Here is a 15,404-nt window from a genome sequence, read left to right as displayed (position 1 = left end):
CACTCCCGGAATGAACACTGCTGACAGTGCTATCACATGATTTTCCGCCCAGCGAAAAATCCTTGCAGTTTCTGCCATTGCCCTCCTGCTTCTTGTGCCACCCTGTCTGTTTACGTGGGCGACTGCCGTGATGTTGTCCCACTGGATCAATACCGGCTGACCTTGAAGCAGAGGTCTTGCTAAGCTTAGAGCATTGTAAATTGCCCTTAGCTCCAGTATATTTATGTGGAGAAAAATCTCCAGACTTGATCACACTACCTGGAAATTTTTTTATTTTTTTTTTTCCCTGTGTGACTGCTCCCCAGCCTCTCAGGCTGGCCTCCGTGGTCACCAGCATCCAATCCTGAATGGCGAATCTGCGGCCCTCTAGAAGATGAGCACTCTGTAACCACCATAGGAGAGATACCCTTGTCCTTGGAGATAAGGTTATCCGCTGATGCATCTGAAAATGCGATCCGGACCATTTGTCCAGCAGATCCCACTGAAAAGTTCTTGCGTGGAATCTGCCGAATGGAATCGCTTCGTAATAAGCCACCATTTTTCCCAGGACTCTTGTGCAATGATGCACTGACACTTTTCCTGGTTTTAAGAGGTTCCTGACTAGCTCGGATAACTCCCTGGCTTTCTCCTCCGGGAGAAACACCTTTTTCTGGACTGTGTCCAGAACCATCCCTAGGAACAGCAGACGTGTCGTCGGAAACGGCTGCGATTTTGGATATTTAGAATCCACCCGTGCTGTCGTAGAACTACTTGATAGTGCTACTCCGACTTCCAACTGTTCTCTGGACCTTGCCCTTATCAGGAGATCGTCCAAGTAAGGGATAATTAAGACGCCTTTTCTTTGAAGAAGAATCATCATTTCGGCCATTACTTTGGTAAAGACCCGGGGTGCCGTGGACAATCCAAACGGCAGCGTCTGAAACGGATAGTGACAGTTCCGTACCACGAACCTGAGGTACCCTTGGTGAGAAGGGCAATTTTGGACATGGAGGTAAGCATCCTTGATGTCCAGGGACACCATATAGTCCCCTTCTGAGTGACTCCATCTTGATTTGAACCTTTGTATGTAAGTGTTCAAAGATTTCCCATTTAGAATACGTCTCACCGAGCCGTCTGGCTTCAGTACCACAATATAGTGTGGAATAATAACCCTTTCCTTGTTGTAGGCGGGGTACTTTGATTATCACCTGCTGGGAATACAGCTTGTGAATTGTTTCCAATACTGCCTCCCTGTCGGAGGAAGACGTTGGTAAAGCAGACATCAGGAGCCTGCGAAGGGGAGACGTCTCGAATTTCCAGTCTGTACCCCTGGGATACTACTTGTAGGATCCAGGGGTCCACTTGCGAGTGAGCCCACTACGCGCTGAAACTCTTGAGACGACCCCCCACCGCACTTGAGTCCGCTTGTACGGCCCCAGCGTCATGCTGAGGACTTGGCAGAAGCTGTGGAGGGCTTCTGTTCCTGGGAATGGGCTGCCTGCTGCAGTCTTCTTCTCTTTCCTCTATCCCTGGGCAGATATGACTGGCCTTTTGCCCGCGTGCCCTTATGGGGACGAAAGGACTGAGGCTGAAAAGACGGTGTCTTTTTCTGCCGAGATGTGATTTGGGGTAAAAAAGGTGGATTTTCCAGCTGTTGCCGAGGCCACCAGGTCCGATGGACCGACCCCAAATAACTCCTCCCCTTTATACGGCAATACTTCCATGTGCCGTTTGGAATCTGCATCACCTGACCACTGTCGTGTCCATAAACATCTTCTGGCAGATATGGACATCGCACTTACTCTTGATGCCAGAGTGCAAATATCCCTCTGTGCATCTCGCATATATAGAAATGCATCCTTTATAGTCAATAAAATACTGTCCCTGTCAAGGGTATCAATATTTTCAGTCAGGGAATCCGACCAAGCCACCCCAGCGCTGCACATCCAGGCTGAGGCGATCGCTGGTCGCAGTATAACACCAGTATGTGTGTATATACCTTTTTAGGATATTTTCCAGCCTCTCAGCTGGCTCCTTGAGGGCGGCCCTATCTGGAGACTGTACCGCCACTTGTTTTGATAAGCGTGTGAGCGCCTTATCCACCCTAAAGGGTGTTTCCCAACTCGCCCTAACTTCTGGCGGGAAAGGGTATACCGTCAATAATTTTCTATCGGGGGAAACCCACGCATCATCACACACTTCATTTAATTTATCTGATTCAGGAAAAACTACAGGTAGTTTTTTCACACCCCACATAATACCCTTCTTGTGGTACTTGTAGTATCAGAAATATGTAACACCTCCTTCATTGCCCTTAACATGTAACGTGTGGCCCTAAAGGAAAATACGTTTGTTTCTTCACCGTCGACACTGGAGTCAGTGTCCGTGTCTGTGTCGACCGACTGAGGTAAATGAGCGTTTTACAGCCCCTGACGGTGTTTGAGACGCCTGGACAGGTACTAATTTGTTTTCCGGCCGTCTCATGTCGTCAACCGACCTTGCAGCGTGTTGACATTATCACGTAATTCCTTAAATAAGCCATCCATTCCGGTGTCGACTCCCTAGAGAGTGACATCACCATTTCAGGCAATTGCTCCGCCTCCTCACCAACATCGTCCTCATACATGTCGACACACACGTACCGACACACAGCACACACACAGGGAATGCTCTGATAGACAGGACCCCACTAGCCCTTTGGGGAGACAGAGGGAGAGTTTGCCAGCACACACCAAAAACGCTATAATTATACAGGGACAACCTTTATATAAGTGTTTTTCCTATATATATATATATATATATATATATATATATATATATATATATATATATATATATATATATATATATATATATATATATATATATATATATATATATATATATATATATATATATATATATATATATATATAGCCAAATAAGTGCCCCCCCTCTCTGTTTTAACCCTGTTTCTGTAGTGCAGTGCAGGGGAGAGCCTGGGAGCCTTCCCACCAGCATTTCTGTGAGGGAAAATGGCGCTGTGTGCTGAGGAGAATAGGCCCCGCCCCCTTTTCGGCGGGCTTCTTCTCCTGTTTTTCTGAGACCTGGCAGGGGTTAAATACATCCATATAGCCCCCAGGGGCTATATGTGATTTATTTTTAGCCAGAATAAGGTACTATCATTGCTGCCCAGGGCGCCCCCCCCCCCCCCCCAGCGCCCTGCACCCTCAGTGACCGCTGCTATGAAGTGTGCTGACAACAATGGCGCACAGCTGCAGTGCTGTGCGCTACCTTATGAAGACTGAAGAGTCTTCTGCCGCCGTTTCTGGACCTCTTCACTTTTCGGCATCTGCAAGGGGGGTCGGCGGCGCGGCTCCGGGACGAACCCCAGGGTGAGACCTGTGTTCCGACTCCCTCTGGAGCTAATGGTGTCCAGTAGCCTAAGAAGCCAATCCATCCTGCACGCAGGTGAGTTCACTTCTCTCCCCTAAGTCCCTCGTAGCAGTGAGCCTGTTGCCAGCAGGACTCACTGAAAATAAAAAACCTAACAAACTTTTACTCTAAGCAGCTCTTTAGGAGAGCCACCTAGATTGCACCCTCCTCGGCCGGGCACAAAAATCTAACTGGGGCTTGGAGGAGGGTCATAGGGGGAGGAGCCAGTGCACACCACCTGATCCTAAAGCTTTTACTTTTGTGCCCTGTCTCCTGCGGAGCCGCTAATCCCCATGGTCCTGACGGAGTCCCCAGCATCCACTTAGGACGTCAGAGAAATAAACAAAATTTATTCAGACGGGATCTGGGAATAGGGCACTTTTAACATGTTTAATTTGCCCGATGGATAACCAATCATCTCTGCCCACCAATCGCAGCCTCAAACTTCGTACAGTGATCGGACAGGATACCCACTATTACATAATGTGCGTCACCCCGAGATCTCTTCATGTGTGAAAGGAAACCAGGGACTTAAGCTGGGTGCACACTGGGCAACCTCAGTTAGCAATCAGCACTATACTGCCAATTTCTAATTAAGTGAGATCGCCAGTGCATGCACACTGAACGATAACGATGTACAATATCATTCAGTGACGTCATCCCCCTCAATGCCCGAACATGCAGCTCAAAGATATTGGTAACATTGATCTGCATGTTCAGTAGATGAAGGATGAACAAGAACGACCCACGGGTGTCTGCATCGTTCATCCATATACACTGGCAGATATCAATCACATCATATCGTTAGTTTATATCTGCCAGTATGTATTACCTCTTTCAGACCAGAAATGCAGGGTCTTACCAGGGAATACGGTACCGGGATCACGCAGGGACATTCCCGGGTAAGACGCCTTGCATACCGCAGTCAGTAGCCCGGCATATTGCCGTGTTGCCGACGTCAGCGGTGACGCGGCGGGGGTGGCGCAAGAGATCACATGATCTCTAAGCGCCGCCTGCTACATAGAGAGTGAACGGGAGCCGGGGCACATTGACCCGGCTCCCGTTCACACTGACCAGGTTCCCGGGAAAATCCCGGGACCAACCCTGGAAGATAGCAGGGTTGAAATGCCGGGGCAGGAATCCAGGGATTTTGACCCTGTACCTTTTCACACTGAGAAATTTCCCGGGTTGATGCGCGTTCATGTGCATTAACCCGGGAAATTTTGGCTGGTGTGAAAGGGGTATATGTGGCTTAAGTCCCAGGTCCACAACCCTGCTCCCAACCAGGGTCATGGAGCAGAGTCCTGGGAATTTGCCAGCTTGCTAGACCCAGCAAATTCCAGGGTCACATGTGTGAAAGCGGCATTAGTAGAACCCAGTACCGCAGTAGCCAGCATTGCAAGTTCATAAGGAACAAATATTACTGCTCCAGATATCAAAAACGTATTCATAACAATTTCAGTAATATCTGGCGGTAATAGAGTGCAACAAAATAATTTTAAGTTGGCTTCCAAGTGCCTCCCCCAACTGCAAGTGGATATGGGAGGCACCAAATCCAACATGTTCCCTCACCATACCATTTTACATGCATTAAGAAAACTACTATCACCACCACCAGTAAACAGCCATATTCTACTAGTGATTAAGGAACACATGCATAGTAGACATTAAGTGTACCCCTGAGATTGATGTCCAACCCTACCCCTCTGGGTCATCATTGCATAGTTATATAGAGCATGGAACAGGATGTAGTTGAGATCCAGAGTCCGTACCAAATCAGGAATGGGATGTAGACAAATGGTCACAGATACCATGTCAACTGAGGTGTCAGGCCAAAGACAGGCATTTGCCCCCTCAACATAGACAGACACCCTACTGTAATACCCACAGTACAAAGTCAGCTCACTCTCAGGTAACTTAAGTAAACCCTTCAAGCACTATACTTGGGAATGATATTGCTATGGCAGAACTAATAAGCTTGTTCGCAGCTGATACCCAAACACCATTCTCTCCCAAACTCGCCAGATAGCAAAACCTGTATAAGGGTTTGGAGCACATAAGTTCTGCATTCGAACAGTCGGGGCCCTGCGTAGGGGAGCCGCGTCAGGACAGTCGGGGCCCTGCGCAGGGGAGCCGCGTCAGGACAGTCGGGGCCCTGCGCAGGGGAGCCGCGTCAGGACAGTCGGGGGGCCCTGCGCAGGGGAGCCGCGTCAGGACAGTCGGGGGGCCCTGCGCAGGGGAGCCGCGTCAGGACAGTCGGGGGGCCCTGCGCAGGGGAGCCGCGTCAGGACAGTCGGGGGGCCCTGCGCAGGGGAGCCGCGTCAGGACAGTCGGGGGGCCCTGCGCAGGGGAGCCGCGTCAGGACAGTCGGGGGGCCCTGCGCAGGGGAGCCGCGTCAGGACAGTCGGGGGGCCCTGCGCAGGGGAGCCGCGTCAGGACAGTCGGGGGGCCCTGCGCAGGGGAGCCGCGTCAGGACAGTCGGGGGGCCCTGCGCAGGGGAGCCGCGTCAGGACAGTCGGGGGGCCCTGCGCAGGGGAGCCGCGTCAGGACAGTCGGGGGGCCCTGCGCAGGGGAGCCGCGTCAGGACAGTCGGGGGGCCCTGCGCAGGGGAGCCGCGTCAGGACAGTCGGGGGGCCCTGCGCAGGGGAGCCGCGTCAGGACAGTCGGGGGGCCCTGCGTAGGGGAGCCGCGTCAGGACAGTCGGGGGGCCCTGCGTAGGGGAGCCGCGTCAGGACAGTCGGGGGGCCCTGCGTAGGGGAGCCGCGTCAGGACAGTCGGGGGGCCCTGCGTAGGGGAGCCGCGTCAGGACAGTCGGGAGGCCCTGCGTAGGGGAGCCGCGTCAGGACAGTCGGGGGGCCCTGCGTAGGGGAGCCGCGTCAGGACAGTCGGGGGGGCCCTGCGTAGGGGAGCCGCGTCAGGACAGTCGGGGGGGCCCTGCGTAGGGGAGCCGCGTCAGGACAGTCGGGGGGCCCTGCGTAGGGGAGCCGCGTCAGGACAGTCGGGGAGCCGCGTCAGGACAGTCGGGGGCCCTGCGTAGGGGAGCCGCGTCAGGACAGTCGGGGGCCCTGCGTAGGGGAGCCGCGTCAGGACAGTCGGGGGCCCTGCGTAGGGGAGCCGCGTCAGGACAGTCGGGGGCCCTGCGTAGGGGAGCCGCGTCAGGACAGTCGGGGGCCCTGCGTAGGGGAGCCGCGTCAGGACAGTCGGGGGCCCTGCGTAGGGGAGCCGCGTCAGGACAGTCGGGGCCCTGCGTAGAGGAGCCGCGTCAGGACAGTCGGGGTCCTGCGTAGGGAAGCCGCGTCAGGACAGTCGGAGCCCTGCGTAGGGGAACCGCGTCAGGACAGTCGGGGCCCTGCGTAGGGGAGCCGCGTCAGGACAGTCGGGGCCCTGCGTAGGGGAGCCGCGTCAGGACAGTCGGGGGGGTGTAGCACGGGTGACCGGCGGTCTCGTGACCGCCGGTCACCTTACCGACGCCGGGATCCCGGCGGGGAGGGGCGAGTGCAGCAAGCACCTTGCGGGCTCGCTGCGCTCGCCACGGGATCTATTCCCACTCTATGGTGGAAATAGTCCCTGTTGGTCGGCATGCCGACCATCGGGATAGTGAGCCGTCGGGCTCACGGAGGAGGTCATGTGACTGTCGGTCAGCCGACTGGCGGTCACATGACTACCACCCCAGTTGGGGGCCCTGCGTAGGGGAGCCGCGTCAGGACAGTCGGGGGCCCTGCGTAGGGGAGCCGCGTCAGGACAGTCGGGGGCCCTGCGTACGGGAGCCGCGTCAGGACAGTCGGGGGCCCTGCGTACGGGAGCCGCGTCAGGACAGTCGGGGGCCCTGCGTACGGGAGCCGCGTCAGGACAGTCGGGGGCCCTGCGTACGGGAGCCGCGTCAGGACAGTCGGGGGCCCTGCGTACGGGAGCCGCGTCAGGACAGTCGGGGGCCCTGCGTACGGGAGCCGCGTCAGGACAGTCGGGGGCCCTGCGTACGGGAGCCGCGTCAGGACAGTCGGGGGCCCTGCGTACGGGAGCCGCGTCAGGACAGTCGGGGGCCCTGCGTACGGGAGCCGCGTCAGGACAGTCGGGGGCCCTGCGTACGGGAGCCGCGTCAGGACAGTCGGGGGCCCTGCGTACGGGAGCCGCGTCAGGACAGTCGGGGGCCCTGCGTACGGGAGCCGCGTCAGGACAGTCGGGGGCCCTGCGTACGGGAGCCGCGTCAGGACAGTCGGGGGCCCTGCGTACGGGAGCCGCGTCAGGACAGTCGGGGGCCCTGCGTACGGGAGCCGCGTCAGGACAGTCGGGGCCCTGCGTACGGGAGCCGCGTCAGGACAGTCGGGGCCCTGCGTACGGGAGCCGCGTCAGGACAGTCGGGGCCCTGCGTAGGGGGTTGCATTATGACAGTCGGGGCCCTGCGTAGGGGGTTGCATTATGACAGTCGGGGCCCTGCGTAGGGGGTTGCATTATGACAGTCGGGGCCCTGCGTAGGGGGTTGCATTATGACAGTCGGGGCCCTGCGTAGGGGGTTGCATTATGACAGTCGGGGCCCTGCGTACGGGAGCCGCGTCAGGACAGTCGGGGCCCTGCGTAGGGGGTTGCATTATGACAGTCGGGGCCCTGCGTAGGGGGTTGCATTATAGCAGTCGGGGCCCTGCGTAGGGGGTTGCATTATAGCAGTCGGGGCCCTGCGTAGGGGGTTGCACAGGCCCTGCGTAGGGGGTTGCACAGGACAGTCGGGGGCCCTGCGTACGGGAGCCGCGTCAGGACAGTCGGGGGCCCTGCGTACGGGAGCCGCGTCAGGACAGTCGGGGGCCCTGCGTACGGGAGCCGCGTCAGGACAGTCGGGGGCCCTGCGTACGGGAGCCGCGTCAGGACAGTCGGGGGCCCTGCGTACGGGAGCCGCGTCAGGACAGTCGGGGGCCCTGCGTACGGGAGCCGCGTCAGGACAGTCGGGGGCCCTGCGTACGGGAGCCGCGTCAGGACAGTCGGGGGCCCTGCGTACGGGAGCCGCGTCAGGACAGTCGGGGGCCCTGCGTACGGGAGCCGCGTCAGGACAGTCGGGGGCCCTGCGTACGGGAGCCGCGTCAGGACAGTCGGGGGCCCTGCGTACGGGAGCCGCGTCAGGACAGTCGGGGGCCCTGCGTACGGGAGCCGCGTCAGGACAGTCGGGGGCCCTGCGTACGGGAGCCGCGTCAGGACAGTCGGGGGCCCTGCGTACGGGAGCCGCGTCAGGACAGTCGGGGGCCCTGCGTACGGGAGCCGCGTCAGGACAGTCGGGGCCCTGCGTACGGGAGCCGCGTCAGGACAGTCGGGGCCCTGCGTACGGGAGCCGCGTCAGGACAGTCGGGGCCCTGCGTAGGGGGTTGCATTATGACAGTCGGGCCCTGCGTAGGGGGTTGCATTATGACAGTCGGGGCCCTGCGTAGGGGGTTGCATTATGACAGTCGGGGCCCTGCGTAGGGGGTTGCATTATGACAGTCGGGGCCCTGCGTAGGGGGTTGCATTATGACAGTCGGGGCCCTGCGTAGGGGGTTGCATTATGACAGTCGGGGCCCTGCGTACGGGAGCCGCGTCAGGACAGTCGGGGCCCTGCGTAGGGGGTTGCATTATGACAGTCGGGGCCCTGCGTAGGGGGTTGCATTATAGCAGTCGGGGCCCTGCGTAGGGGGTTGCATTATGACAGTCGGGGCCCTGCGTAGGGGGTTGCATTATGACAGTCGGGGCCCTGCGTAGGGGGTTGCATTATGACAGTCGGGGCCCTGCGTAGGGGGTTGCATTATGACAGTCGGGGCCCTGCGTAGGGGGTTGCATTATGACAGTCGGGGCCCTGCGTAGGGGGTTGCATTATGACAGTCGGGGCCCTGCGTAGGGGGTTGCATTATGACAGTCGGGGCCCTGCGTAGGGGGTTGCATTATGACAGTCGGGGCCCTGCGTAGGGGGTTGCATTATGACAGTCGGGGCCCTGCGTAGGGGGTTGCATTATGACAGTCGGGGCCCTGCGTAGGGGGTTGCATTATGACAGTCGGGGCCCTGCGTAGGGGGTTGCATTATGACAGTCGGGGCCCTGCGTAGGGGGTTGCATTATGACAGTCGGGGCCCTGCGTAGGGGGTTGCATTATGACAGTCGGGGCCCTGCGTAGGGGGTTGCATTATGACAGTCGGGGCCCTGCGTAGGGGGTTGCATTATGACAGTCATGGCAGTAAGGGCCCTGCGTAGGGGGTTGCATGAGAACAGTTGGGCAGTAAGGGCCCTGCATAGGTGGATGCATGAGAACAGTAGGGCAGTAAGGGCCCTGCATAGGTGGATGCATGAGAACAGTAGGGCAGTAAGGGCCCTGCATAGGGGGTTGCAATATGACAGTCAGGGCAGTAAGGGCTCTGCATAGGGCCCTGCGTTATGACAGTCAGGGCAGTAAGGGCCCTGCGTAGGGGGTTGCATGAGAACAGTTGGGCAGTAAGGGCCCTGCATAGGTGGATGCATGAGAACAGTAGGGCAGTAAGGGCCCTGCATAGGTGGATGCATGAGAACAGTAGGGCAGTAAGGGCCCTGCATAGGGGGTTGCAATATGACAGTCAGGGCAGTAAGGGCTCTGCATAGGGCCCTGCGTTATGACAGTCAGGGCAGTAAGGGCCCTGCGTAGGGGGTTGCATGAGAACAGTTGGGCAGTAAGGGCCCTGCATAGGTGGATGCATGAGAACAGTAGGGCAGTAAGGGCCCTGCATAGGTGGATGCATGAGAACAGTAGGGCAGTAAGGGCCCTGCATAGGGGGTTGCAATATGACAGTCAGGGCAGTAAGGGCTCTGCATAGGGCCCTGCGTTATGACAGTCAGGGCAGTAAGGGCCCTGCGTTATGACAGTCAGGGCCCTGCGTTATGACAGTCAGGGCCCTGCGTTATGACAGTCAGGGCCCTGCGTTATGACAGTCAGGGCCCTGCGTTATGACAGTCAGGGCCCTGCGTTATGACAGTCAGGGCCCTGCGTTATGACAGTCAGGGCCCTGCGTTATGACAGTCAGGGCCCTGCGTTATGACAGTCAGGGCCCTGCGTTATGACAGTCAGGGCAGTAAGGGCCCTGCGTTATGACAGTCAGGGCAGTAAGGGCCCTGCGTAGGGGGTTGCATTATGACGGTCAGGGCAGTAAGGGCCCTGCGTAGGGGGTTGCATTATGACGGTCAGGGCCCTGCGTAGGGGGTTGCATTATGACAGTCGGGGCCCTGCGTAGGGGGTTGCATTATGACGGTCAGGGCCGTAAGGGCCCTGCGTAGGGGGTTGCATTATGACGGTCAGGGCCATAAGGGCCCTGCGTAGGGGGTTGCATTATGACAGTCTGGGCCCTGCTTAGGGGGTTGCATGAGAACAGTAGGGCAGTAAGGGCCCTGCATAGGGGGTTGCATGAGAACAGGACAGCAAAAAACAGGTGTGACAGCTGGAAGGGACAATAAACTGCACCCAGGAATAGTGAGTGCATGATCTGCAGGACACCTGGGCGACAGTAAAGTACTCCCTGCCACATGTACATAGATAAGAAATAGCTACAGCAGCTCTAGGGGACCAGAATGACAGTAATCCCTACATACAGCGATTGGCACAACACCTACACACACGGGCGCAGCAAGAAAGAAAGCACCCAGACAGGATCGTGATGGGGATGAGGAACTACAGGTCTCAGCATAGCCAGTGTGAGCGGATCAGAAGACAACACATCAGACGGTCACTGTGCGGGCACGGTAGCCGGTTCACTGTACAGATACAGGATGACCGGAGCGTTCTAAACCCATAAGCCTCGGTGCCGCGAGACCGTGCACCATGTGTGCCCCACCGATCACCCGCAGCCCTCTCACCCCGCTGCAGCGATGTCCCTGACGTCTGCAAACCACAGAGCCGGAGCAATCCTCCCCTCCTTCCCGTATGGCCTGCTGTAACCCAGCCTGCACTATAACTTTACCCGGAGATCGCTGCTTCCGTCCGATAGAAAGGCTGCTGGAGAATGAAGAGATTTCAAACCGGCCGCGAAAAGCTCACGCAGCCGGCCCAATCACACGGCGAGTGGACATTCAAAGCAGCCAATCAGCGTCGGGCTCTGATGACGGCGCGAAAGTTACTGAGAAGGGCGGCGAGAAAAAAAGCTACGGGAAGTGATGAGCAGGAATATTAGTTGATCTGTAGGTTGTTTCTCTAAATAAAATTATAATCATGACGCGGTAGGGCACGTTTTGTAAAGTGAATATGATTTTTATTTTTCCCATAATTTTGTTGCGTTACAACCTACTATATTGTATAAAAAAATACTATGCACTATTGGGGATGAACCGCTAGTCTTTATTTAAATAAAAATAGGAATCTATCCGCTATCATGTAATTTATATACCCCAATACACTGAAAGACGTGCACAGATGGCTACAGGATTATTAACTCCAAATATTGTTAATTTCAACTGGTTAGTTTTATGTATAGATCATTTTATAGCTGTTTCAAAGCAAACTCTGATTAGAGAAGCAACCATCTGTGCAACTGAGATATAATGAACTGTGAATTTTTATTAATATTTGTTGTGAGTTGTTGGGTACAAGTTACAAATTATTACTGGAGGCTAATTAGAAACAGTACTGATGCTCTAATATCCTCCTCCTCCTCAATAGGATATTTATTATAGCTGGTGGCCCAGGATAGTCGTCAGAAGCGGTGAATTAAAATAGATGAGATATATTCTTCTTTGTGGTATACACGCAGCACAATTGCTTTTAGACTTCATAACTTTTATTATTTTATGGTTTATAGAATGTGAATGTGACGGCAGATAAGAACCACTTGGCCCCTCTAGTCTGCCCCTTTTATGTTTACGTTTATGTGTATTATAACACCGTCCGTGTGTATTAGTGTATGTATCAAAGCATGTTTTATAAAACAAATATTGAATTTATGTACATAATTTTCTTTGTGAACTTTGGGCCTAATTCAGACCTGATCGTAGATGTGCGAGAAAACGCACATCTGTGATCAATTTCTTTAATATGCAGGTGGGCGGCTACCGGCCATGCTAAGGGTCCCGCCCCGCAAAAGTTCCGGACACGCCTGCGTTGTCCGAACCGCGCCCCTAAAACGGAGCATAGATGCCGACAAATCGCGGCGTCGATGCCCCCGTTCCAGCCAACTCCAGGTCTTAACCTGAGTTCTGAAGAGAACGCAGTTAAGGACCTTGCACATGCGCATACCGACGTACGCGCATGCGCAGACGTGCAAAAATCACTTCATAGCGATTTTTGCACATCAGGGTCTGAATCGGCCCCTTGATCTGTGATAGAATTCAGTTTTTTCCAACAAGTTGTTACAAGGATAATTTTAATAGTAAAATAGAGCTCTTTAAGCATTATCAGCTCCCAGTATATATATTTGTTTGTAGGTTATATACACAGCTTTTTGTCAAGGCAGAATCAGGAAATGTTATTATTATTATTATTATTTATTATTATTAATAGTTTCTTATATAGTGCAGCATATTCCGTTGTTCTTTACAACAACAGTAATAGAACAAAACTAGGTAATAACAGACAGAGCTTGGAAGGCCCTGCTCTCAAGCTTACATTCTATAGGATGAATTGCCTCTGAGCTATGGGGGTCATTCCGAGTTGATCGCTAGCACATGCGTATACACCGCAATGCGCACGCGTGACGTACGGTCACAAAGGCATTTGTTGTTTTGGACAGGTTCTAGCGAAGTTTTCAGTCGCACTGACGGGCGCAAGAAGATTGACAGGAAGGGGGCGTTTCTGGGTGTCAACTGACCATTTTCAGGGAGCGTTTGCAAAAACGCAGGCGTGTCAGAAAAACGCAGGCGTGGCTGGGCGTTCGCTGGGCGGGCGTATGACGTCAAATCCGGACACGAATAGGCTGAAGTGATCGCAAGCGCTGAGTAGGTTCAGAGCTGCTCAGATACTGCACAAACTGTTTTTGCAGAGCTCGGCTGCACAGGCGTTTGTACTTCTGCTAAGCTAAAACACACTTCCCAGTGGGCGGCGGCATAGCTTTTGCACGGCTGCTAAAACTAGCTAGCGAGCGATCAACTCGGAATGACCCCCTATGTACATCACCCCTACACCTATTCACGAAGAACTTCTAATATGCAGGGCCATATTAACCCATGGCCGGGCCCCTAGGCTTTCAGGTATTTCAGGCCCCCTCCGGCACCTTGATCGGTCACCCCACTGCAGCGGACGTTTGGGAAGCAGAGCTTATGCCATCATTTACACTTTCGTTATTCACACGGACACCAATACTCAGTTGAAATAAAGTCAGCTGACATCTTTTCTCACAGCGAAATTGTTTTTCCTTTTCTTTTGAAATAGCGCTAGTGCGCTATTGGTCCGCTGGGTCCCCCTCCCCTTCCTAATGCCTCAAAACAAACCTCAGCTGACTACAAGTGTGCCTTGCTACGGCACATAGTGCCAAGTGCTTTTAACCGCTGGCGTCCTGGCAGGGACATTTTTAACAGCATTATAGACCCTGGGCACAGGAATGCACTGGGGCCCCTACCCACCCGTTTAAAGGAATAAAAAAACAGGATTTTTATACCTACCGGTAAATCCTTTTCTCCTAGTCCGTGGAGGATGCTGGGGTCCACTTAGTACCATGGGGTATAGACTGTTTCGCAGGAGCCATCGGCACTTTAAGACTTTTTCAGAGTGTGAACTGGCTCCTCCCTCTATGCCCCTCCTCCAGACCTCAGTATAGGAACTGTGCCCAGGGAGACGGACAATTCGAGAAAAGGGTTTACTTTTATGTTAATGGTGAGATTCACACCAGCTCACACTTCAACCATGCCGCACAACATGGCATTCAACATAACACATGCTAACCAGCATGAACATTACAGCAACGTGCTGAAAATAATTTAAACACAACACCTGTGTAAAACTATAACAAAATAACTACTGCAGGTAAAGTACGCACTGGGCTGGGTGCCCAGCATCCTCTACGGACTAGGAGAAAAGTATTTACCGGTAGGTATAAAAATCCTGTTTTCTCATACGTCCTAGAGGATGCTAGGATCCACTTTAGTACCATGGGGTTATACCAAAGCTCCAGTACGGGCGGGAGAGTGCGGATGTCCCTGCAGAACCGATTGACCAAACTTTAGGTCATCAGCGGCCAAGGTGTTCAACTTGTAAAACTTAGCAAACGTGTTTGTCCCTGACCAAGTAGCTGCTCAGCAAAGTTGTAATGCCGAGACCCCCCGGGCAGCCGCCCATTATGAGCCCACCTTTCTTGTAGAATGGGCATTCACTGAATTCGGCATCGGCAATCCTGCCGTGGAATGAGCGTGTTGAATCGTACCTCTGATCCGACGTGCAATCGTCTGCTTAGAAGCAGGACACCCAATCTTGTTGGGAGCATACAGGACAAACAGAGCCTCTGTTTTCCATATCCAAGCCGTTCTTGCGACATAAATTCTCAAAGCTCTGACCACATTCAGAGAATCCGAACCACCAAAGTTGTCAGTAACCACTTGCACCACAATAGATTGGTTTACATGGAAAGAAGAAACCACCTTTGGAAGAAAATGCTGACTAGTTCTTAGCTCAGCTCTATCTTCATGGAATATCAAGTAAGGGCTCCTGTGAGACAAGTCTCCTAACTCAGACACCCTCCTTGTGGAAGCCAAGGCCAACAGCATGACCACTTTCCAAGTGAGAAACTTTAACTTCACCTCCTGGAGAGGTTCAAACCAATATGATTGAAGAAACTGCAACACCACGTTAAGATCCCACGGTACCGCAGGAGGCACAAATGGAGGTTGGATGTGCAGAACCCCTTTCACGAACATCTGAACATCCGGAAGGGAAGCCAATTGTTTTTGAAAGAAAACGGACAAGGCCGAAATCTGGACCTTGATTGAACCCAATCGTAGGCCCGCATCCACACCCGCCTGAAGAAAATGGAGAAAACGTCCTAACAAACTCTTCCGTTGGAGCCTTCTTGGTTTCACACCAAGACACATATTTTCTCCAAATACGGTGGTAATGTT

General features: G+C 54.3%; 1 protein-coding gene across 3 annotated transcripts in view; it reads right to left on the bottom strand.

The window, feature by feature from the left end:
• Positions 1–11,427, bottom strand: part of CDK1 (cyclin dependent kinase 1) — a 131,304-nt gene extending 119,877 nt beyond the window's left edge. The window contains exon 1 of one of the 3 annotated variants that reach the window (XM_063961802.1): positions 11,327–11,427. The gene's annotated coding sequence lies outside the window, so the exon portion shown is untranslated. The other 2 variants (XM_063961804.1, XM_063961803.1) reach the window with 2 other exon arrangements.
• Between the last annotated feature and the right edge of the window lie 3,977 nt (positions 11,428–15,404).

This window comes from Pseudophryne corroboree, chromosome 3 (assembly GCF_028390025.1).
Source record: "Pseudophryne corroboree isolate aPseCor3 chromosome 3, aPseCor3.hap2, whole genome shotgun sequence".
Classification (NCBI taxonomy): Eukaryota; Metazoa; Chordata; class Amphibia; order Anura; family Myobatrachidae; genus Pseudophryne; species Pseudophryne corroboree.
The sequence above is the reverse complement of the archived record's forward strand: the minus strand, read 5'-3'. Positions and strand labels throughout refer to the sequence as shown.